Raw genomic sequence first — 25,846 nt, 5'->3', positions numbered from 1 at the left:
TTATTTATTTGGGTCCTTTCTCTTTTCTTTATCGTACGTCTGGCCAGGGGTATCAATCTTACTAATTCTTTCAAAGAACCAGCTCCTGGTTTCATTGATCTGTTCTACTGTTCTTTTGGTTTCTATTTCATTGATTTCTGCTCTGATCTTTATTATTTCTCTTCTCCTGCTGGGTTTAGGCTTTATTTGCTGTTCTTTCTCCAGCTCCTTTAGGTGTAGGGTTAGGTTGTGTATTTGGGACCTTTCTTGTTTCTTGACAAAGGCTTGTATTGCTATATACTTTCGTCTTAGGTCTGCCTTTGCTGCGTCCCAAAGATTTTGAACAGTTGTGTTTTCCTTTTCATTTGTTTCCATGAAATTTTTAATTCTTCTTTAATTTCCTGGTTGACCCATTCATTCTTTAGTAGGATGCTCTTTAGCCTCCATGTATTTGAGTTCTTTCTGACTTTCCTCTTGTGATTGAGTTCTAGTTTCAAAGCATTGTGGTCTGAAAATAGGCAGGGAATGATCTCAATCTTTTGGTACCAGTTGAGACCTGATTTGTGACCCAGGATGTGATCTATTCTGGAGAATGTTCCATGGGCACTAGAGAAGAATGTGTATTCTGTTGCTTTGGGATGGGAATGTTCTGAATATATCTGTGAGGTCCATCTGGTCCAGTGTGTCATTTAAAGCCTTTATTTCCTTGTTAATCTTTTGCTTAGATGATCTGTCCATTTCAGTGAGGGGGGTGTTAAAGTCCCCCACTATTATTGTACTGTTGTCGATGTGTTTCTTTGCTTTTGTTATTAATTGGCTTATATAATTGGCTGCTCCCATGTTAGGGGCATAGTTATTTACAATTGTTAGATCTTCTTGTTGGATAGATCCTTTAAGTGTGATGTAGTGTCCTTCCTCATCTCTTATTATAGTCTTTGGTTTAAAATCTAATTTGTCTGATATAAGAATTGCCACCCCAGCTTTCTTTTGGTGTCCATTAGCATGGTAAATGGTTTTCCACCCTCTTACTTTAAATCTGGAGGTGTCTTTGGGTTTAAAATGAGTCTCTTGCAGACAGCATACTGATGGATCTTATTTTTTTATCCAATCTGATACCCTGTGTCTTTTGATTGGGGCATTTAGCCCATTTACATTCAGGGTAACTATTGAAAGATATGAATTTAGTGCCATTGTATTGCCTGTAAGGTGACTGTTACTGTATATTGTCTCTGTTCCTTTCTGATCTATGTTACTTTTAGGGTCTCTCTTTGCTTAGAGGACCCCTTTCAATTATTTCTTGTAGGGCTGATTTGGTGTTCACAAATTCTTTTAGTTTTTGTTTGTCCTGGAAGCTTTTTATCTCTCCTTCTTTTTTCAGTGACAGCCTAGCTGGATAGTATTCTTGGCTGCATATTTTTCTTGTTTAGTGCTCTGAATATATCATGCTAATCCATTCTGGCCTGCCAGGTCTCTGTGGATAGGTCTGCTGCCAATCTAATGTTTCTACCATTGTAAGTTACTGTTGTAGGTTTCTACTGTTGGATAGGTCTGCTGCCAATCTAATGTTTCTACCTAACTGCTTTCAGGATTTTCTCTCTGTCTCTGAGACTTGTAAGTTTTACTATTAGATCTCAGGGTGTTGACCTATTTTTATTGATTTTGAGGGGGGTTCTCTGTGCCTCCTGGATTTTTATGCCTGTTTCCTTCCCCAAATTAGGAAGTTCTCCACTATAATTTGCTCCAATATACCTTCTGCCCGTCTCTCTCTTTCTTCTTTTTCTTGGATCCCAATTATTCTAATATTGTTTTGTCTTTGGTATCACTTATCTCTCTAATTCTCCCCTCATGATCCAGTAGTTGTTTATCTCTCTTTTTCTCAGCTTCTTTATTTTCCATCATTTGGTCTTCTTTATCACTAATTCTCTCTTCTGCCTCACTTATTCTAGCAGGTGGAGCCTCCATTTTTTATTGCATCTCATTAATAGCTTTTTTGATTTCTACTTGGTTAGATTTTAGTTCTTTTATTTCTCCAGAAATGGATTCTCTAGTATCTTCTGTGCTTTTTTGAAGCCCAGCTATTATCTTTATAATCGTCATTCTGAACTCTGGTCTCAACATCTTATTAATGTCCGTGCTGATTAGGTCCCTGGCAGATGGTACTGTCTCTTGTTCTTTTTTTTTTTGAGGTGAGTTTTTCCATTTTGTCATTTTGTCCCAAGAAGAATAGATGAATGAGAGAACAAAATGCTAAAAGGTTAACAATGACCCCCCCCCCAGAAAAATATACACTAAAAATCAGAAGAGACCTGAAATTGGGGGGGGGGGGAAGAAAGGGGAAAAAAAAAAGAATATGATCACGCTGGTGAAAATAACAGAGCCACACACTAGATTTTGGGTGTATTTTGGTCTGTCAGAAGAAACTGCCTCCCAAAATTTTAAGGAAAGAAAAACTTATATGTATACGAAAATAAGGGTAAATAAAATGAAGGGATGGAATATGACTCTAAAGATGAAAATTAAAAAAGATTTTTAAAAAGGAATTGATAAGTTGGTTGAAAAAAGAGAAAAAATTAGAAAAAAAAAAAAGAAGAGAATGTGATCAGGCAGGAGACCAGAACAAAGCCATACACTAGATTTAGGATATATTTTGGTCTGTTAGAAGAAACTCTATCCCAAAATTTTAAAGAAAGAAAAACTTATATGTATACAAAAAATAAGGTTAAATACAATGAAGATATAGAATATGACTGTAAAAATGAAAAATTAAAAAAGATTTTTAAAAAGGAATTGATAAGATGTTGGTTGAAAAAGGAAAGAAGAAAAATTCCAAAAAAAATAGTAAAAGAAAAAAAATAAAGAAAATTTAAAAAATTAACAGTATCCAAGTGTTTCTCTCTCTGACACATGACCCCGTTTGGAGTTTCCAAACCCAGCTGATTTCTGCGATGCACTCATGCACTGCTCCTCCTGGGGGAGGAATGGGAGTCTCCCTGGATCTGCCACTTGTTGGGTCCCAGCTCAAAGAATAGTGGCCTGACTGTGCTATAGATCACGGTTTATGGCAACCCAAGCTGAGAGCCCCTCCTCGGCTCCGTCTTTGCAGCCGGCTTCCCCGCTCCAATACTTGGGAGCTCTGCCACACTCGGGGACCCCCGGTCTTTCTGTGATCCCGAGGGTTCTGAGCCCACACTGTCCCAGTGAGGGTTCCACGCCCCACTTAGCCACTGTAGCGACATCCCTCAGTGGAGCAGACTTCTACAAGTTCTGATTTTGTGCTCTGCTCCTCTATCACTTGCCTGTAGCTGGCTGAGGGAGGCTCCCTCCTACTGCAGTCTATCTTCCCGAATATCACCTCGGATTCATTTCTCCATGTGTCCTACCTTCCAGGACGTGGTCACTTTTCTGTTCATAGAATTGCTGCTGTTCTTTTCTTCAATCTCCCGTTGAGTTTTGGATGTTCTGAATGGTTTAATAACTATCCAGCTGAATTCCTGGGACCAGACAAAATTTAGATCTCCTACTCCTCCGCCATCTTGCTCCTCCCCCTGAAAGATAATTTTTAATATATTATACTTTAAGTACTCCTCACCTCTTCATCCTGGCTTATTCTGTTTTTGTTTACTTAGTATTAACCCCTTCCCCTTCACTCAACCTAGGTAATGACTTAAAGCTCTTTAATTTACTGATCTCACACTGGCATTCCAAAATTTTCTTGTTGATTTCTCATTATGAGAGCATTATGCTCAGAAATAGTTTAAGAGGGGCGCCTGGGTGGCTCAGTCGTTAAGCGTCTGCCTTCAGCTCAGGTCATGATCCCAGGGTCCTGGGATCGAGCCCCACATTGGGCTCCCTGCTCGGCGGGAAGCCTGCTTCTTCCTCTCCCACTCCCCCTGCTTGTGTTTCCTCTCTCGCTGTGTATCTCTCTGTCAAATAAATAAATAAAATCTTTAAAAAAAAAAGTTTAGAGCTATATATCTGAAATTTTGTATCATAATTATTCTAATGTGTTTTCTTCATCTATCTATTCTTATTCTTTTGCTGATTCTTTTCTGATCACTACATGTCTTGATTTGAGGTCACTCAATGAGGGGCAGATACTTGCTCAAGAATAATCTTGGAAGGGGATAAAAGAGTGTAGTAAATGTGAAGAATTTGGCCATTACCCAAAGTGGTATTTTGTAATGTATTCACCAGCAATTCTTTACCTTCTTTCCTCAATTCAGGAGGTGTATTTCCCTTCATTCATTCATTCATTCATTTATAATTTGTTTATTTCAGAGAGAGAGCACAAATGGGAGGGGCAGAGGGAGAGAAAGAATCCCACTGGACTCCATGCTGAGCATGGAGCCCATCATGGGGCTCGATCACAGGACCACAAGATCATGGCCTGAGCTGAAACCAAGAATTAGATGCTCAACTGACAGTGCCAGCCAGGCACCCCTCATATTGCTGTCCCTTGTCGCAAACTTCTGACTTAGAGTTATCTCTTTCAGCTGATTCTGATCAGTGGCAGAGCTTCCTCCCCTTCTGTAATTCTAAAAATTGTTCTTTCCCAAAGTACAAAGGGAAGATGAGGGCGGAGATTGGAGTTATGCTGTCACAAACCAGGAACTAGCAGAATCTGGAAGAGGCCAGGAAGGATCTTTTCCTAGAGGATTTGGGGGGAGCATGGCCCTGCCAGCACCTTGCTTTAGGACTTCTAGGCTTAAGAACTCTATGAGAATATGTTTCTGCTGTTTTAAACCACCCACTCTGTGGTATCTTGTTATGACAGTCTTAGGAAACTAATAGACTCCGTATCTGTTATTTTTCTCCTGAAAAATATTATTTATCCTGGATACAGATGAAGTTTCATTTCTTCATTAGAGAATTTTCTGAGTCTACCAATGCATGGAACTGAATTTCTCTAGCCCTGTACTTTCTGCGTCTTTTTAAACACTTTGGTCAAACTAATTACTTTGTAATATTTTTAGATATTTGTATGTTGGCCACTATTCTGAACTCCAATTCTTTTGTGGGTTAGATAATGTTATAAGACCCAGATATTTTTCATCCAACTTTGATTAATATTAGAGTTGATAACTGAGGCCACAAATGTTAAGCTAATATTTGGTGATAAAACTTTAATGATACTATTTAAGAGGCTGTTCACACGAGTGCTTTTGATCATGCAAAGCAATAGATTATCCATTACTTTCATTTATAAAGAAAGGTAATGAAGCCTATCAAATATTTACATGGCAGTTATCATGAAAATTAAGTGAAATCTATACCTATTCTGTATCTTTCTTCTTAAGAATTTTTTTTTTCTAAAAAGGGAGAAAGATCTTTTGCATAGTATTAAAAAATGAACACTTCTAAGGTCAATAACTTGTAACCTTGAGATTTTGAATGTTTGTTTTAGGAAAGAACAACTTTCAGAATTACAGAAAGCTGTTCATTTGAAATGATGAGATTTGTTTGGCAAGAGGTTGATTTTCTCACTACTCCTATGAAAATAACTTGCTGATTCTGACCTCAATTATCTGGTTCTGATTAACTCAACTATTCCAAAGATGTGTTAGAGTTCTCCAGAGAAACAGAACCAATAGGCCATACAGAGATATATAGAAAGAGATTTATTATGAGGTGTTGGCTCACGCCATGATGGCAGCTGAGAAGTTCCACGAAACACCTAGAAATAATGTTTTACCAGTGGTCTGGTCATCCCTTAGCCCAGTCAAGCTGACACATAAAATTAAAGTTTACATAAGGACTATTAGTTTTTCTTAATGTTTTGTTTTTCAAGTAAAATAAATACGGCTAACAAATTCAACTTTAAAACACAGTAGTTAACAGTGATTTTTCATCATACCATAAAATTTATAGAATAGTGTGCACCCAAGACATACTGGGTTTCTAGCAAATATATTCTGAATGAATGTACAAATGGCCATGTGGATATAAGAAAAATAAAAGGCTAGTGAAAAGGAAAAACCATTCTTTTTTGGAAAAGTAGAAATAGATTTAAACTGCTAAGCACTGATTTAACTTTTATTTAGGATTTATAATTCAAATATATATCCTTCAGTGATTTTTGCTGCCATAATGTTGGCCCAACATTGGAGGCTGAAAATATATTTGAGTCTTCCAATAATCTAATAGAAGCTGTTAAACTCCAGAATATGAATGATGACAAATTCTTCTACTTTTAAAGCTTACTTCTCTATGGTGAGTATTAATCCAGTCTCAAACTATGCAACTGAATTTGGTAGATGGAGAAAAATTCAGTCTAGAAAAAAATAAGGCATTCATCAAAATATCCACTCAGGACTCTTTTTGACTGTAAATGGCAGAAATCCAACTAGAACACACTTAGAGAGTGGAATTTATGGCTTATCTAACTAGACTTTAGGAATCACAAAGCATTAGCTATTCTCAGAAATGACTGAGAACAGGGATTTGAAAGGTGTTGCTCATTCTCTGCATCTTCATCTTGGAATTTTTTTCTCATCATTGAAACTTTTTATAGCTGACTAGCTAATGCTCCTTGGCATTGGCAGCTCTCAGGCTAATATACTTTCATTTTTACTATGCCAGGGTCATTGCACATCATACTTCAGTCCTCAGATTTAAAATATTGTGAAGGAATACACTAATTAGTCTGATTTTGCTCAAGTGTCCAAAAATACCATTAGAGTTCTTGGATTCGGTGATTGGTAATTCCCTCTACAACAACATGGTTGGTGTCAAGAGAGGAACAATCCCCCCCAAATAAGAGAGTGCTATGCTATTCCTGGGTCAGCAATTGAGCAAATTCATCCATCTGAGACTATTAGCTAGAAACTTGTTTTCATTTAACAAAAAGAAAGCTACTCTTTTAGACTTTATACAATTCCTAGTAATGTAAAGTGACCAAAAAAATGAAAAGTTCTGCATGTCTGTGTGTGTGTGAGACAGAGAGAGAGAGAGAGAGAATTTTATGTTTCGCTGGTTCTGAAAAGAAGTATTTTTGTTTTGTTTTGTGTTTGTTGGTTTTTAGAAAATAGGTGTTAGAGATCTCCTGTAATAAAATAATACTTAAATATTTTAGGATGCCTAATTACTTCAAATGGACCTCCAAAAATGTGGGGAAAATCCTAGCACAGGAATGTAAGTGTTCATGTATGCTTCAATGTGTATTGACTCCTATGTGCCTAAGGAGGTCATCTGCAACATGGTGTGTACAACTTTGGGACAAATATATACAGAACTATGAATGAGGAAGAGTTCACCTGCCTGGTTACCTAAGGCAATGGAATCAATCCTAATAATTAATTGTGTGACAGTTCTTACAGCCAGATATTCTCACATTTCAATTTTTACATAAGTAAATAGGCCATTCTGAATTACAACACAATATAATTTTTGTGGACAGACCACTAGCCACTGAAATAAAAAGTTTATTCCAGAATAAATGTAATATGCATATAAAATGGAATAGAAATGGAAATTGAATAAGATTTATAAGGAAATTCTATAAGCAGAGGCACTGTGATATTTCCTTAAAACCCTATCTATTCTACTATATTTAGCTTTTTTATTTTAGTAAAAAATAACATTAAATTTATCATTTTAAGCATTTTTTAAGTGTACAGTTCAGTAGTGATTTCAGTAGTGATAAGTATATTTACATTGTTGTGTAACAGATCTCTAGACTATATAGCTTTTGTCTAAAGTAAGGATTATAGCTCTGGAAAATTAGAATTGTGTTTTTCAGATTTGGAATGAGCATAAGAAAATTCAACACTTTTTTTCTAGGATATGATCCCAACTGTGATACTACTCTTGTGAATTTTTGGAGCTCAACCCATTCCTCTGGATATTAGGTGCCCAGAACTGTAAAGGGATACACTCTGAGGAGGTTTAACCCTGAGTTTATAAGGTTAAATGATAAGTAAAGGAGTAGAGAAGAGGGAGTGTTTTGGTTGATTAGAGAAGTTAATGAAGCAAAGTTCTTGATTTTTACAGTATATTCTGTCCCACAGTGATAGGCAGTATGTAATGCTAATTCAGATCCTCTATTTTGAAAAGTACACCAGGTTTTTATAATGTAATGGATAAACTGATGTAAGTGAATTTTTATTTTCTCAAACAACCTTTTTTGGTTTGAGGTATCCTCATTGCCAACAGATTTAATTCGTATCAGAAGGGCAGCTTTAAATGGCTCCTCTCCAAAAACACAGAAGTTGGAGTTGCGTGTGTATTAAGACTTAAGATGTCTCTCAATGCAAAAGCAAACTTGTCACTAGAAACCACAGACAGATCATGGGTCAACAACTTTCATATCATTCATACTTCATGGGATCTTCCTTTACATAGGTTTGAAGGAGTCAGAAACATCTTCTCAAGTCAGGGAGTTTCTATCTTCTTTACCTGGTATCAATTAACTCAGAAAGAAAAAACAAAAATTTACCTTTTCTTGAGAAAAAGCAGAGAAGTCAGAAGCCAGACAATTTTTTTAAATATCATTTTTAAAAGATTTTACTTATTTATTTGAGAGAGAGAAAAAAAACGAGCATGGGGGAAGGGCAGAGGGAAAGGGAGAAGCAGACTCCCTGCTGAGCAGGGAGCCCAACACGGGGCTTAATCCCAGGACCTTGAGATCACAACCTGAGCAGAAGGCAGATGCTTAACCGAGTGAGCCACCCAGGCGCCCCTTAAATATCATTTCCATTGAGATAAATTTATACACAATAAAATTTGCCAATTTAAGTGTACAGTTTTCTGAGTGTTGACAAATGTATTTGGTCATGTAACCATCACTGCAGTCATGATTATTTCCATTGCGCCCAAGAGATCTGCCTCTTGTGCCCTTTGGCAGTCCTGCCACCTACTATCTTTGGGCAACCACTCACTTGCTTTCTGTTACCAGTTTTGCCTCTTCTAGAATTTTATATGAAGGGAATCACTTCACTACATAGTCTTTGGCACCAGCTTTTCATGCAGCATAATGCCTTTGAGATTCATCCATATCATTGGTAGATGTTCCATTTTATTCTTGACTAGTATTATTTTGCATAGAAATACTCCAATTTGTTGATCCATTTAGCATTTATCAGTCAATAGACATTTCGCTTGTCTCCAGTTTTTGTTTCTGATGAAAGAAGCTATCATGGAAATCTCAATACAGGTCTTTATATGGGCATATCTTTCTATTTTTCAACTAATCTAAGAGTCAAATGATGGGTCATATAGTATATGCACATATACCTTTACATGAAAATGCCAAACTTTTCAAAAGTGGCTGTATCATTTTGCATTCTTAGAAGCAGTGTATGAAACTTCAGTTGTTACATAGTCAACAACACTTAGTATAATCAGCCATATTCATTTTAGCCATGATGGTATGTGTGTACTGTAATCCTCATTGTGGTTTTAATTTGCATTTTCCTAATGACTATTGTTATGTACTTATTTTCCATGCATATATCTTCTTTGGTAAAGTGTTCAAATGTTTTGCCCAACTTTTATTGGAATGTATGTCTTATTAAAAAACTGAGTTGTAAAAAATTTTTACATATCCTAAATTTTAGCGTACATATATTTTGCAAATACTTTGTCCTAGTCAATGATTCGCCTTTTAATTTTCTTAATACTGCCTTTTTTGGCACTTTTTGACATTTTAAAATTTTATTTTTGAATAATTTTACATTTACATAGCGTGGCAATGATCAAGTTCCCCAATACTCTATATTCAGCTTCCTCTAGTTTTAACATTTTACATAACCATGGTACATTTATAAAAACTATGAGAATAGCAGGGGCTCTTAACTGAGGATTGTTGAACAATCATCTTGAAGTAGTTAAGAAAATACTGAACACAACTTCCAGAGTTAATCATTCTCATTTATACACTTCCTTCAGTCCAAACATTTGACTTCTTCCTAAAAGCACACTTATTATTAGTTGGGCAGTCAACTCTATTTAGCAGGACAGGGAACTTGGATATACAGATGTGACCCTGCCCAGGAAGAACTCAGATTGATGAGGGGGGTGTGTGTGGCGGGGGAGGGTGTGCACGCATGTGCACACTCATGCATCAGCATACTTTATGACATCTGAGCTATATTCTAGGTGAACATCAAAACACTAGAGAACAAAATGTTTCAAAAATATGTTACTTTTACCTAATTCCAAAATAATAGCACAGTTTTCAAAACAAACAAACTAGGAGATTAGCACTGCTCTAACACTATTAACTAACCTACAGACTTTAGTCCTATTTCACGGCTTTTCTACTTTCCTTTTTCTGTTCCAAGATCTAATTCGAGATACCACATGGAATTTAGTCATCATGCCTCCTTGGTCTTTCTCAGTCTGTGACAATTATCCAGTGTTTCCTTTTTCTTATGACTTAAACACTTTCGCAGAGTATTGATCAGGTGTTTTGTGCAGTGTCCCTCATTTGGGGTTTGTCTGATGTTTTCTCCTGAATAGATTGAGGTTATGCATTATTGTGAATAATACCACCAAGGTGATGTGCTCTTCTCATACCAGCAGTACATGGTATCAACATGATTTATTACTGGTGATGTTAACCTTGATCAGTTGATTAAGGTGATGTGTACTAGCCCTCTCCACCACAAAGTTAATATTTTTTCCTTTCTAGTCTCTATTAATCAAAAGTGATTCACTAAGACAAGCCCAATGCAGGAGGTGAAGTGTTGAACTCCACCTCCTGGTGGGAGGATAACCAAAGAATTTGTGGACATATGCTAAAAGCTCCAAAGCAATTAATGACTATTTGGGAGAAGATACATTGAGGCTATGCAAAGATCATGTTTCTCCTTGGAGTTTTGGTCACTAATCAGAGAACTTATCTATGAATCTTGCCTGCAGCAATTATTACTGTGGCGTCCCAATGATAATTATCTACTACCATTTATCTATTGTTATGACTTGGAATTATTCTGTAAAGAATGTTTGTTCCTTTTCCCCTACTTATTTATTTAGTCAGTTGTTCATTTCTATCAGTATGAGCTCATAAACATTTATTGCATTATTTGATTTATAATCCAATTCTATCATTATTATTGTTATTATTATTAAATCATTCCAGATTTGGTCATTGGAAGCCCTTTCAGGTAGATACAGCATATTTTTGACCTGATCCTATTTTTTTTTTTTTTACTTTTTAAAAGCAACAGTAATAAAGTATGTCATACATTACAACAATAGTCAAGTATTAGCTCAGCATTTTCTTCCTTTCTATATTCTACAGAATGCTCCAGGCTCATGTCATATTTTCCCTCCTTTAATCGTAGAGTCAGCCATTTCTTCAGTGTTCCTGAGTTCTCTTACTGAAGAATGATATTTAGAATCTAAGATATGGAAGCTGTGTGTACTGATTGCTACTGGAGTATCACTGCTTCTGGTCTTCTCAGTGAACAGATCTAGGTAACTGCACATATATATATGTACATGTCTTCCTTGATCTATCTATTAATCATCTATCTATCTGTTTCTATCTCTGTTTCTCTGTATCATCTCTATTTCTATCATTAGCTCTGTATAATAAAGATGAGGCCATACTGCTATCTCTGATTTTAATACAGTGCCACTGAGTTCATCTGAACTTTCACCCTTGCTAATCTGTAATTTTTCTCTGACAGCAAGGAATCTGTTTGTCATGATTTAGAATCCATTTTTTATGTGTTCAAGCCTAGAATACATGTAAATTATTTGAAGAATTGATAGCCTCCACCCTATGAGAAAAAAATAAACCAACTAGAGTACAGTTTTTAGATTTTTATGTACAATTCCTTGGGTTTTTAGTCTTATGGTATTCAATCAAAATTATATTTTCCAAAATCATTAGGCCAGCCACTTTATTCTCCACCCCTTTTAGTGAACTGACTTTCTTCTCATAATTAAATGTTTGTGTTTATATTCTTTGTCACTTGCATATTCTTTGTTCTCAATATTGCTTCATCTGATATAGCTATATTAGCTTATTTTAATTTTCTATCCTTTTAACCTATCTGTATCTTTATGTTTATTTTTTTCCATATAGATAGCATAAGATTGGGTGTTCCATTACTATTAAATTTGACAATATGAGTCTTTTCATTGGAATATTTAGATCATTTATATCCATTTTGAGTATCAGTAAAACTGGGTTAAAATCTTCCATATGATATTTATTTTCTGTCACATCTTTAAAAAATATTTTTACCAGTTTTTGCCTACTTTTAACTTTTCTAAGATCTTTTTCTCACAAATGCCTTGTTAGTTATGCTTTTTTAAACAAAGAGGTTTCTTTAAAGCAGAAGTTGTCAATGAATGGTCATTGGATCACTAAAATCAGTATCACTTGGCAATTTGTCAATGTAATCAAATTCTCAGCCCCCACTCCAGACCTAGGAGAATAAGAAACTCTGAGTTTGGGCCAAAAGTATGTCAATTTAATAAGCCCTCCAGGTTATTCTGATAAACTTTAAATCTTTAGAACATCTGCTCTAGCTTTATAATATGTATTTTTAACTTAGCATACTTCAAATAATATTATGCTACTTCATTAAAGTATGAGAGCTTTACAGCAATATGCTTCCATTACTTCCCACTCATCCTTTATTCTGTTGTCATCACTCATTTTCATTCTGCATATGTTCTAAAACCCACAATATTATTATTATTGCTTTTAAAAGTCAATTTTATTTTAAAGATATTAACAAGTAAGAAAAATATCTTTCATTTTGCACATATATTTGCCATTTCTATGACTCTCTATCCCTTTGTGTAGATCTAAACTTTATTTTTGGGGGGGATCCAAAATTTAATTTGTAATAATTCTTCTACCTTCAACATTTTTTTGTAGTGTTTATCTTCTGGGGATGAATTCTCTTACTTTTGATTATCTGAAAAAGTCTTTATTTTGCCTTTTAAAATCATTTATATTATTAATTATAATTAATGTCTGATATATATTATTACTACATAATAGCTTTTATTAATTGTTACATTTCTTATTAATTTTTTTGTTATGGTTGTTATACAACATTGACTAGAGTTTCTCTATTTATGAGTGTCCAATTTACAGAACACTATTATGGGAAGTTTCCCCCAAAGATCTATGTAGACATTGACACTCCAGGCCTCCCTCTGTACAACTGAGTCCCCTCTTGTGGATTGAGAATCTTTAAATACTTCAAGTCCCCCTAAAGAGGCATGAAATTGCATGTTCTAGCAAGGTAGCCACAGGGTGGAATCTCTAAGTGAGCTTGAGCCTATGGAGAAATTTACAGAGTTTCCCTCAGAGGACCCAGAACATGATTGCACTGGCTTGAAGGACCCAGAGAGGACTCTTTGGGTTGCCAGAGCCACACCAAAGCCCAGGAACTGCCCTTGCCCTATCTGGAAACACTGGTGGAAAAAGTTGGCTCCATCCAAGTGATCTCAGAGTTTTCTACCTCACCTCAGAACCCCAAAACTGACATTGCTGAAAAAAGGATGCCAGTGACCTAGCTGAGCTTCTAGTAAAATCACTGGTCCCTTCCAGGGCCCAGACAACTCTTGTGGTGGGATGGAAGACCCAAGAGTTTCCCCCAGCACCACCAGAGGTATGAAAAAAATTTTAAATCTACTTGATGGCTCAGGATCCACTTTTGCCTTCCTGGAAAAGTTGAATTAAGTGTTACCCCCTGCCTGAGTGTCCATAGAATTTTCAACCTCATTTCAGAGCCCAGAGCTAATTTGGGTATTTTAATTGCTAGTTGACTGCAGATACAAGATTCAAACGACAGAGAGGAGAGAGTTAGAATCAACATGTCCTAACATATACCAAGAACACTTAAAGGTTTCCATAGTCAGTGACATTCTTTGCCCACAAGCAAAATAAGTCAAGAAAATGTTTGTGTTTTTTTGAAAGCTGGATTAAAAAATCATCTCCTTTGAAAATTCAAAACCATAGACCTTCCTTCGCATGGATTTGGCATTTAAATTTATACCACCCATGTTGTCTGGAAAACTGTCAACCAATATATTAGTATATAGTGGCCTAAGGGTTAGGAAACCCATTATGGATGTGAGAGAAGTAAATGCAAATTATGTCAAGTGGAAAAGAACTCTACTAGGCCCCACGAGGATAAGCACAAATACATCATTGTTAAATACAAGTTCAAAATCCAAGATTCAAAACATATAAGGACAAAAGTGACATTGTACAGGAGTTAGAAAAACAACATACAGAAGAATGAGATTTTCAAATTTTAAAAATAAGAATAAGAAATAGAGAATATAAAACAAATAGTTTTCAAATAGAAAAAAGAAACAAGATACCATATTTTAAAAGACCAAGAAGATTTGAAAAGAAGTGAAAAGAAGTTAAAAATGTAATAATTGAAACAAAAAACTCTCAGTGGATCTTTTAACAGAAGATTAATTATATAGAGATACTTAGTAAACAGGAAGTGTATCTAAATAAGTTACTAAGAATGTACACAGTAAGAAAATGTGATGGAAAATGTGAAAAGATTGACATTCATAGAGGATGGAATATGGTCCATAAAGTTCTACTTACAGTTATAGAGGGATACAATAGTCTTAATGGGAGAAAAGCAAATAACACCTGAAAGTGTTCCTGAGCTGAAAAAATATAAATCCTCAGTGAAACTGAAATAGGTTAAATGAACATAGGCCCACAGCCAGAACTACTTTAATGAAAAAGCAGAACTCAGAAGACAAAGATGAAATATTGAAACCAACCAGAAGCAGGAAAATACAGGCTATGTACAAAGGAATATCAGTTAGACTACAGATGTTTTAGTAAACAGCCAGAACACAATGGAAAAATCTCTCTACAATGTTGAAAGCAACTGTGTATCAAGATAGAATTTTAAACCCAGGCAAGCTATAGTTCAGTAGTGTATGTGAAATAAAAAGAAATTTAGCTACAATCAAAGCAGGGAATTTAGATAAGGAAGCCTAAAGGTGACTAAAGACCTAAAATATTGAAAGAACACTACAACTAAGCTTCACTTAATGGAGTTATATAGAGCCTTACACAGAAAAGCTATGTAATATATATTCTTTTCAAGAACGCACAGAATACTTATGTATACTGACATATACTTGGCCATAAAACCAATCTGAACAATTTTCAAGGAATCTGAGATATTAAATTAAGTCTTTAAAAATAATAAAATTTAGACATATATTAAGGACAAAAAAAGAGCAAAAAATATACCACATTAGTATATTAAGAGGAAATAAACACTTCTAAATAACTCAAGATCCAATTAATGATAGTAGAAATCACAAAATCTAAAAATAAAGCAAAATCAAACATGTTATACTTCGAAGTATGTGGATGCAGATCAATTAATACCTAAAGGAAATTTTATAAATTGAAATGACCAATTAGCTAATAATGATTAAATGTTAAAATCCTAAGCATTCAAAATTTTAAAATATCATCTAAGTAATATTGAAAGTATGGTATAACAACAAACTATTAAAGATTCTACTTTTTAAATTTTCAAACTACCTTTTGAGGCAGATAATAATTTCATTTTGCAAACAAGGAGTCTGAGGCACAGAGAGATTACATAACATGAACAAGGACACAGAACTTGGTAAATGCAGAGTGAGGGTTCGAATAAGTAGACTGGTTGCAAAGACCATAATCTTATTCACTAATGTGTTTTGTACGTTGGTTGAAAGAACAGTAAAATAAGCCTCTGATGGTAAAACAAAACAAAAAAAAACAGGAAAAATATAGATAAGGACAGAAATTAATAAAATATAAAAGACTCAGATATAACTACAAATGTGACAAAAGTCAAATATTATAATGCTACAATTACTGTATGCCTTAAATTTTAAATTTTTGATGAAATAAATATTTCTTGGAAAAACATAACTCATTTAAATTGAGTGAAGACGAAATAGAAAGCCTGAATAGACCTACACAAATCAGTCAGCAAGTGAAATGTAACCTGAAACAAACACATATACACAGGGACAAAACACTGTAAGAAGTTTTAGAAACAATTTTATCAAAAATTATAGGAATAATAATGTTACACAAACTTCCAGGGGGAAGAAAAACAATGTATTTTACAAGGCTTATAACCTGGTTAACAATTAAAAAATGTACAATATAGGAAAAGCACATTAGAGATAATGAATAAATGCAAAAATCTTTTAAAATTTTAGCTATTTCAATTTAGTAGTGCAATAAAATACATAAAATGACAAATTGAGTTTATTGAATAAATTCAAGAATATTTAAATATTAGAAATTTAATAATGAAATACAGCACATGAATAAGGGGAAAATCATAATCATTGAAAATGTGCAGATATTTTATGAATTAATTCCAATTTATGATAAAACTCTTAAAAATTGAAATATGAAAGAAACTTCCTCATGAGAAAATGTCATACAAATACAGTGAGATATATTCAACAAAGTAACTGACCAGCACCCTTCAAAAGCATCAAATCATGAAAGACAAGTAAAGGCTGAGGAATTTTCCGATTAGAGGAGGATAAGGAGATGCAACAACTAAATGTAATTAGTCACAGACCTGATTAAATTCATATAAGAGCTATAGTTTAGTTAATAGTGTTGTACCAATATTAATTTCTTGATTTTGGTAATTGTACTATCATTATGTAAAGTGTTACCATTGGTGCATGCTGGGTGCAGGATATACAGAACTTTGTTATTTTCGTAAATATTTGGTAAGGATACAATTATTTCCAAAAAATTGAAAATAATTTAAAAATAAGAAACAAGGTACTGGTGCTTGCTGTCCATTTTAAACACGAGAACTGGAGATTCCAGCCAGCAGCTGGCAAAGAAGAAATAAAAGTTACAAGGAAAGCTAAAAAAGAAATACAACTCTCATTTGTAATGATAGCATTGTCTACATCTGGGTACTTTTGACATTTCGGGCAGGATATTGTTGTGAGGGTAGTATCCTGTACATTGTAGAATGTTGAATAGCATCTTTGACCTTTACCCACTAGATGCCAGCAACCCCCTGTTTGTGACAACAAAAAGAGTCTCTAGATATTATTGCCAATGTCCCTTGGGGTGCAGAATCACCCCCAACTTAGAATTGCTGGTATATGTGAAAATCTAAGGGAATCTTCAGATAAATTCCTAGATTGATAAGAAGAATTGTACTATCTTCAGTTAATCAAGTACAGTTAATCAAGTACAGTTAATCAAGTTTGCTGATGTAAGATTGTTGTGCAATGAATATAAAATTACGGTTACACAATGAGTAAGTTCTAGAGATCTGCTGCATAACATATAGTAACAATACAGTATCGTGCACTTAAAATGTTCTTACCACAAAAACAAACGAACAAAACCAAACAAACAAAATCCCGGAGGGATGCAAAGAAACCTCTGGAGGTAAAAGATATGTTTATTACCTTGATTATGGTGACAATATCACAGCTGTATGCATAAGTCCTAACTTATCCAGTTGTAAACATTAAATGTGTAGGTTTTTTGTATATCAGTTATACCTCAATAAAGCTTTAAAAAACATACCTTTACACAATGTTCATAACAGCTTTATTAGTAATAGCCCATTTGGAAATTGCCCAGATTTGGTAAATGGTCGATGGTAAGTGGTTAAACAAACTTTGGTACTGCCTTGCAATGGAATACTCCTCAGCAAAAAAAAAAGAGAGAGAGAGAGAGAAAGGAACGGACTATTGATATATAACAGTTTGGATGGATCTCAGTGCATTATGCTGAGGGAAAAAAAAGCCAAATTCAAAAAGTTACATACCATATAATTCAATTTATTTATCTTTCTTAAAATGACAGTTAAAAAATGGAGAACAGATCAACTGTTACTATGTTTCCCTAACAGGCAAGGGGAGCGTATGACTTTAAGAGGGTATCTCCAGGGAGTTCCTTTGTAGTGACAGAACAGTTCTGTATCAGGACTATGATGATCATTTTATGAATCTGTTTTTTCTTATATCTTATTTTATTTAAATTCAATTAGTTAACATAGTGTATCATTAGTTTCAGATGTAGAGTTCAGTTAATCAGTTGCATATAACACCCAGTGCTCATTACATCACCTGCCCTCCTTAATGCCCATCACCCAATTTCCCCATCCCCCAACCCACCTCCCCTCCAGCAACCCTCAGTTTGTTTCCTATAGTTAAAAGTCTCTTATGGTTTGTTTCCCTCTCTGATCTCGTCTTATTTTATTTTTCCCTCTCTTCCCCTTCGTGATCCTCTGTTTTGTTTCTTTTTTTAAAAAAAGATTTTATTTATTTATTTGACAGAGAGAAAGACAGCGAGATAGGGAACACAAGCAGGGGGAGTGGGAGAGGAAGAAGCTTGCTTCCCGCCAAGCAGGGAGCCGGATGAGGGGCTCGATCCCAGGACCCTGGGATCATGACCTGAGCTGAAAGCAGACGCTTAACGACTGAGCCACCCAGGCGCCCCTTCTCTGTTTTGTTTCTTAAATTCCACATATGAGTGAAACCAGATGCTAGTTGTCTTCGTTTTATGAATCTAAACAGTGGATAAAAATGCATGAAGCTATATACAGAGATGTACAAAATTGAGTTTATGCAAAAACTTTTTTTTTAAATTTTTTTATGCAAGAACTTTTAGAAGAGATTTTTCAATGATCTACACAATGCAGAATAAAACACAAGTGAAAGTTATAAACTGGTCATTTATTTAAATGGAACTCAAATAACCAAAGGTATACAATTTTGTAGTAATCAGTGAGTTAAAAATTAAAACCACAATGAAATGTTATTTCATAACCAGTACACCAGAAAATGTTGAGTCTGACAATACCAGTGTTAACTTATATAGAGAGCAATGTGTTAAATTGCATACACTCTGGGTAAATTATTACAAGCACTTTATATTTCTATTTGCTAATATCTAATTAACATGGCAGTTAGCAAGACTTATGACTAGGTGATTTCTCTCCCAGGAATTGTTCAAACATCTCATATTAGTCTTAGTTCAAAGTAGCTGTCTTCACTATGAAAATTAACCTATTGTCATTCATATTGTAAATATATTTGGTATGTTTTTACAGTGCAAAAAATTAATTTATATATAATCTAGTTTCTATCTTTATTAAATTCTATTATCAATTCTATGCTGCCCCTACAAAAAGACTTTGCCTTATTTTCACTATTCTTTGGAACAAATTAAACTGCACTGATTCCTTTTATGTTGGTAGTTTTGTTACAGGTGAGAGTCTGCATTGTGTGAATGGAGGTCTAGGTCCCTAGCGAATTCCTAGCGAATATTTACGTGGGGATCTGCGCTGGTAGATAGTCAGAAGGAAAGTAGCAAGCACAAAGCAGTTTATTAAAGTGAAAATACACTCTCAAGGTAGGAAAGCGGGCAGGTTCCAAAAGGTGGAACCAACCCCTACGTTGTTTTGGGATTGGATATTACTGGGTCTTTCTGGGCTGGGAAGAGCTGTGAGTGCAGTGGGGTGGTCTCCAGAGAGGCTGTTTCCAATCATTTAGGAGACTCCTGCCAAATGATTGGGTTAGGAGGGGGAGTTTTTGACCCTACAAGGTTTGAACCATCAGGGCAGCCTTTCTCCATGGTGAGGGGGTGGGGCAGTGGAGGTTGGGGAGGCTGTTCCTGCATGCAAATGCATTATAATGAGTCTAGGAATTACCCTGGGGCAGAGGTAGAGGAGGAGAGTGCATTTTCTTTTTCTTTTCTTTTTTTTTTTTAAGAATTTATTTATTTATTTGACAGAGAGAGAGATAGCGAGAGCAGGAACACAAGCAGGGGGAGTGGGAGAGGGAGAAGCAGGCTTCCCACTGAGCAGGGAGCCCGATATGGGGCTCGATCCCAGAACCCTGGGATCATGACCTGAGCCGAAGGCAGACGCTTAAGACTGAGCCACCCAGGCGCCCCAAGGAGAGTGCATTTTCCACACCTGTAGCTTTAGATCTGTCTTGGAAGCCACAAGGTCAGGATGTTGTGCCCCCAGGCTTTTAATGTGTAGCTTATTTATCACTGTCCTTGTCTTCAGCTCCTGTCTCTATCATTCCCCTTCAGTGACTTGGGAATCTACCTCCAGGTGTTCCTTCCACTGCTCAGGTCTAGCTAACAGTTTCGCCCATGCCAGGGTTTAAATTTTAATTATATTGTATTTAGCAAAATATTTTTTTGGTTTTTTTCCTAATATACCCTGTAGGTGTATTTTTTTTTCTATTCTCTATCATTTTGTTCTTTATTTCCACCAAATTAGCTTAACTAGTTGGTTGTCTATTTTATTTTTTCCATTTGCATTTTTAAAGAACCACATCATTGATTTGTTCAGATTTTCTGTTTTCTCATTCATTGATTTCAGCAATTATTTAGTTTCTTCCTCCAACTTTCTTTGGTTTATTTTTTCTATACTTTCAAAAAAAATTTTTCGGTTTAATGGTCAATAAATTTGCATCTGTTCTTAATTTGTATTGTAAATATTTAAAGCTATATATTTTCCCTCTCCAGAGTGTAATCCATCAATTCTAGTACATAATATTTCCATATCAGTATTTTCCAGATATTCTGAAATATTAGTTTTTGTTTATTGTTTTACTTAAATGTTTTTAAAGGTATTTAAAAATTTTCCATTGTTTTGTTTCCGTTTCAGAATAGGTCACTTTACTGTTTGGGGAAAATATTTTGCTTTTTCTTTGTATTCAAGTGATTAAGGTGTTCTTTTGTACCCTTGAAAAGAAAATCTGCTTTATATTTTTATAGAATAGAGTCTAATAAATCAGTTTGATTTCTCTTATATTTACCTATTTTTTTCTATTTGGTTTTTATGTGCTGATGGAAATAAATTATCTTCTGATTAATCTTTGTTTCTATATTTCTCCTGGCATTTCCTGTAGTTTTTATTTATAAATATTGAAATTCTACTGTTTGATTTTAAAATCATTATTAAAATTTCCTCCTCATTTCAACTATCATTATTCTATTTCAACTTTTAGTGTTTTTATTGTTTTAAATTAATTTTTATTAATATTGATACCAGGTTATTTGGAAGAAAAATACTTATGATAGAATTTCATGATTCTATTAACTCTATTTTTAGAGTGCCTCTCTTTTGTCTTGAGAAAGCTTTTTCCCACATTAAGTTCAAACTGTTGATATAAAATTATGCTCCTTTTCAATTGCATTTTTCAGATATCTTTTTTTTAGATATATTTTTGACCATCCTTTTCCTCTCAGACTTCCTGTATTAGTCATAACTATATCTCATATTTAACTAACATTTTTTTCCCTTTGAACAGCTGATTACAAATGTGTGTGTGTGGGTGGGTGTGTGTAGGAATGTGTATATATGTATATGCTTGGTCTGATATGCTTGGCTTTAATTATATCACCTCATATTATGTTTGTACTGTATAATTCTTCCTTTTAATCTTCCTTTAAAGTATTTGATTTGCATTTCTTTGTCTTATTTTCTGTATGTGAGTTTTCCTTCTGACAATTTGAAGGGGGCTTATATTCAGGACTTAGTTCTTCTTGTGATTATATTTATTGCTTTATATGTCCTATCAGCTTTTCTTTTTTAAATTTTTTAAATTTTTTATTTAAATTTAATTAGCCAACATATAGTACATCAGCTTTTCTAAAATGCTGTATTTTGGTTATTTCATGTGAATGATAAGGACAACATAAATAATTAATAATTTCTATTTTCTCCTACCCATTCTAACTCTAGGTTTGGTTGGCCCTATTGTTTTTTGTATTTATTTATATAACAATATTTAAGTCTGGCCTCACATTAGAATTTTCAAGGGTGGGGTGTGGAGGGAAGGCCTTTTAAAATACGGTGTTGTCGAAGCTTACACCCGAAGATTATGGTTGTCTGAGTTGGAGCCTGTGAGTTATCATTTATAAAATTCCTAGTGATGCTAATGTGTAGCTAATGTTGAAAACCAGTCAGTGGATAATTTTTAGAGCTTTAATTAAAATGCATCCTCCTCAGTCTCTATTCTTGGATATGGGTCTGCTGTTCTTTGCAAGTAGCAAATCTCTTGAGTTCACAGTGAGGCAGTGACAGCTGTGACAGTTCATCTGTGTATCTGTGTGTGCATCTGCATGTTTGTGTGTAGACTTCTTTTTTAGTATGAGTTAGCCATTAAAGCTTGTCAAATGACAACAGTTGGTAGGTCCAGGGCGTTTGCTGCTCTGTGTCTTCTTCACCTGGCAACCCCTGCTACCTGCTTTTTGTAGTAGTTTGGGCATTTGCTTATAAAGATGCCCCCAACCCATCCCCTGTCTCTCAATACTACTAAACAAGTTTCAAGGAGACTGTCCCAGCAAGTTCATGCAGCACAACCTTGGAATTTTAAGCAGGAAATCCTTGGTTTGGACCCTGTTTTAGAGGCCTATTTGGTTTATTTGATCTGAAAAATCTGCTGATTCTGTGTCCTCTACGGTAGTCTTTTTCACCTAGTACATATGGTTGCCCTTTTCACACAGTGTGTGTAGAGATATAGATCTGTGCTGCTTCAATAAAGATATATATGTATATGTATATATATTAGAGAGAGAGAGCAAGCATGCGGTGGGGGAGAGGGGCAGAAGGAGAGGGAGAGAGAGAATCTTAAGCAGGCTCCACTCCTAGCTCGATCCCAGGACCCTGAGATCATGACCTGAGCCTAAATCAAGAGTCAGACGCTTAACTGACAGAGCCACCCAGGTGCCCCTTGTTTACTATTTTAATAAAAGATACAAATAAAACTGAAAAGTGTTATTCAAACTTATTTTTTCAATAATATTTTTAAGTTTTTATTTACTTGTTTATTATTTAGTTTTTACAGATTTTATTTATGTCAGAGAGAGAGAGAGCACACAAGCGGGGGAGCGGCAGGCAGAGGGAGAAGCAGGCTCCCCGCTGAGCAAGGAGCTGATGCGGGACTCGATCCCAGGACCCTGGGATCATGACCTGAGCCTAAATGAAGAGTCAGACACTTAACGGACTGAGCCACCCAGGCATTCTAAATTTTTACTTAATTCTAGTTTTATTTTATTCTAGTTAACACAGTGCAATATTAGTTTCAGGTGTACAATTTAGTGATTCAACACTTAGATACAAGACCCAGTGCTCATCACAAATTTCCTCCTTAATCCCCAGCCCCTATTTAACCCATTCCACTCACCCACCTCCCCTCTGATAACCATCAGTTTGTTCTCTATAGTTAAGAGTCTGTTTCATGGTTTGCCTCTCTCTCTCTTCTTTTTCCCAGTGATCCTTTATTTTGTTTCTGAAACCAGACAGGGAGACAAACCGTAAGATCATGGGATCATGACCTGAGCTGAAAAAAAATTTTTTTTTAAGATTTTATTTATTTATTTGACAGAGAGAGACACAGCGGGAGAGGGAACACAGGCAGGGGGAGTGGGAGAAGGAGAAACAGGCTTCCTGCTGAGCAGGAAGCCCAATGCAGGGCTCGATCCCAGAACCCTGGGATCATGACCAGAGCCGAAGGCCGACGCTTAAGGACTGAGCCACCCAGGTGCCCCAAGAGCCTCTTAATCATAGGAAACAAACTGAGGGTTGCTGGAGGGGTGGGAGGTGGAGGGATGGGTTAACTGGATGATGGACATTGGGAGGGTATGTGATATAATGAGCACTGGGTATTATATAAGACTGATGAATCACAGACCTGTACCCCTGAAACAAATAATACATTATGTTAATTAATTGAATTTAAATTTTTAAAAATTCCACATATGAGTGAAATCATATGGTATTTGTCTTTTTCTGACTGACTTATTTCACTTAGCATAATTCTCTGTAGCTCCACAACCTCATTGCAAATGGTAAGATTTCATTCTCTTATAAAAGAGGCTGAGGGGCACCTGGGTGGCTCAGTTGTTGAGCGTCTGCCTTCGGCTCAGGTCATGATCCCAGGGGCCTGGGATCGAGCCCCACATCGGGCTCCCCACTCAGCCAGGAGCCTGCTTCTCCCTCTCCCACTCCCCCTGCTTATGTTCCCTCTCTCACTGTGTCTCTGTCAAATAAATAAAATCTTTTTTTTTTTTAAAAAAAGGCTGAGTAATATTCCATTATATATTTAGATATAGCTGTCTATAGATATATATCACATCTTCTTTATTCATTCTTCCATTGATGGACATTTGGGCTCTTTCCATAATTTGGCTATTGCTGATAATGCTACTATAAACATCAGGCTGCATGTGTCTCTTCCAGTCAGTATTTTTGTATCCTTTGGGTAAATACCTGATAGTACACTTGCTGGATCATAGGGTAGTTCTATTTTTAACATCTTGAGGAACCTCCATACTGTTTTCCAGCATGGCTGCACCAACTTTGCAGTCCCACCAACAGTGTAAGAGGGTTCCCTTTCACCACATCCTCTCTAATCCCTGTTGTTTCTTGTGTTGTTGATTTTAGCCATTCTGACAGGTGTGAGGTGATATCTCATTGTAGTTTTGATTTGTACTTGCCTGATGATTAGTGATGTTGAGCATGTTTTCATGTGTCTCTTGGCCATCTGTATGTCTTCTTTGGAGAAATGTCTCTTCGTGTCTTCTGCCCATTTTTTAATTGGATCATTTGTGTTTATGATACTGAGTTTTATAAGTTCTATGTATATTTTGGATACTAACCCTTTATCAGATATGTCATTTGCAAATACCTTCTCCCATTTGGGGTTGCCTTTTAGTTTTGTTGTTTCCTTTGCTGTGCAGAAACTTTTTATTTTGATGAAATCCCAATAGTTTATTTTTGCTTTTGTTTCCCTTGCCTCTGGAGACGTATCGAAAAAGAAGTTGCTTGGGTCAATGTCAAAAAGGTTGCTGCCTGTGTTCTCCTCTAGGATTTTAATGATTTCTGGTATCCCATTTAGGTCTTTCATCCATTTTGAATATATTTTTGTGTATGATGTAAGAAAGTGGTCCAGTTTCATTCTATTGCATGTGGCTGTCCAGTTTTTCCAACGCCATTTGTTGAAGAGACTGTCTTTTTCCCTTTGGATATTATTTCCTGCTTTGTAAAAGTTTACTTGGCCAGATAGTTGTGAGTCCACTTCTGGGTTTTCTATTCTAGTTTTGTGCCAGTACCATACTGTTTTGATCACTGTAGCTTTGTAATATAACTTGAAGTCCAGAATTGTGATGCCTCCAGCTTTGCTCTTCTTTTCCAAGGTTGTTTTGGCTATTTGGAGTCTTTTGTGGTTCCATACAAATTTTAGGATTGTTTGTTCTAGCTCTGTGGAAAATGCTGTTGGTATTTTGATAAGGATTGGATTAAATGTGTAGGTTGTTTTGCACAGTATAGACATTTTAACAATATTTTTTTCAACAATAATTTAATTATGGCCAGGGAAATTGTGAACTATCTAAATATTTTTGCCCAATAAATATTCTTACCTGTGTTGGGTATATATATGCATGTTTGAAAGTTATCATTTTCGGGACGCCTGGGTGGCTCAGTCGGTTAAGCGGCTGCCTTCAGCCCAGGTCATGATCCCAGGGTCCTGGGATCGAGTCCCACATCGGGCTCCTTGCTCAGCAGGGAACCTGCTTCTCCCTCTCTCTCCCTCTCCTTGTGCTCTCTCTGTCAAATAAATAAAATCTTTAAAAAAAAAAAAGTTACCATTTTCACTGAAAATTCACTAAAAAGACAGCAAAAAGAATGTTCACTAGGAACTTGAGCCAAGATTTTCTAAAGACAAAGGTATGTTATATTGTTTTCTAGAAGTACCAAGGTAATGTAAAGCAAGTCAGAGAAGATAGGAGGTGAGGAAGAAGCAATGAATTCATGGGTATATGATACTGTCCAGGGCTGCAGGGTTTCCTTTGGTTTACCTATCTATAGACACTATAACGCAGAAACCATCTTTA

The sequence above is a fragment of the Neomonachus schauinslandi genome, chromosome 12, assembly GCF_002201575.2.
Source record: "Neomonachus schauinslandi chromosome 12, ASM220157v2, whole genome shotgun sequence".
Classification (NCBI taxonomy): Eukaryota; Metazoa; Chordata; class Mammalia; order Carnivora; family Phocidae; genus Neomonachus; species Neomonachus schauinslandi.
Note: the sequence above shows the minus strand (reverse complement) of the source record.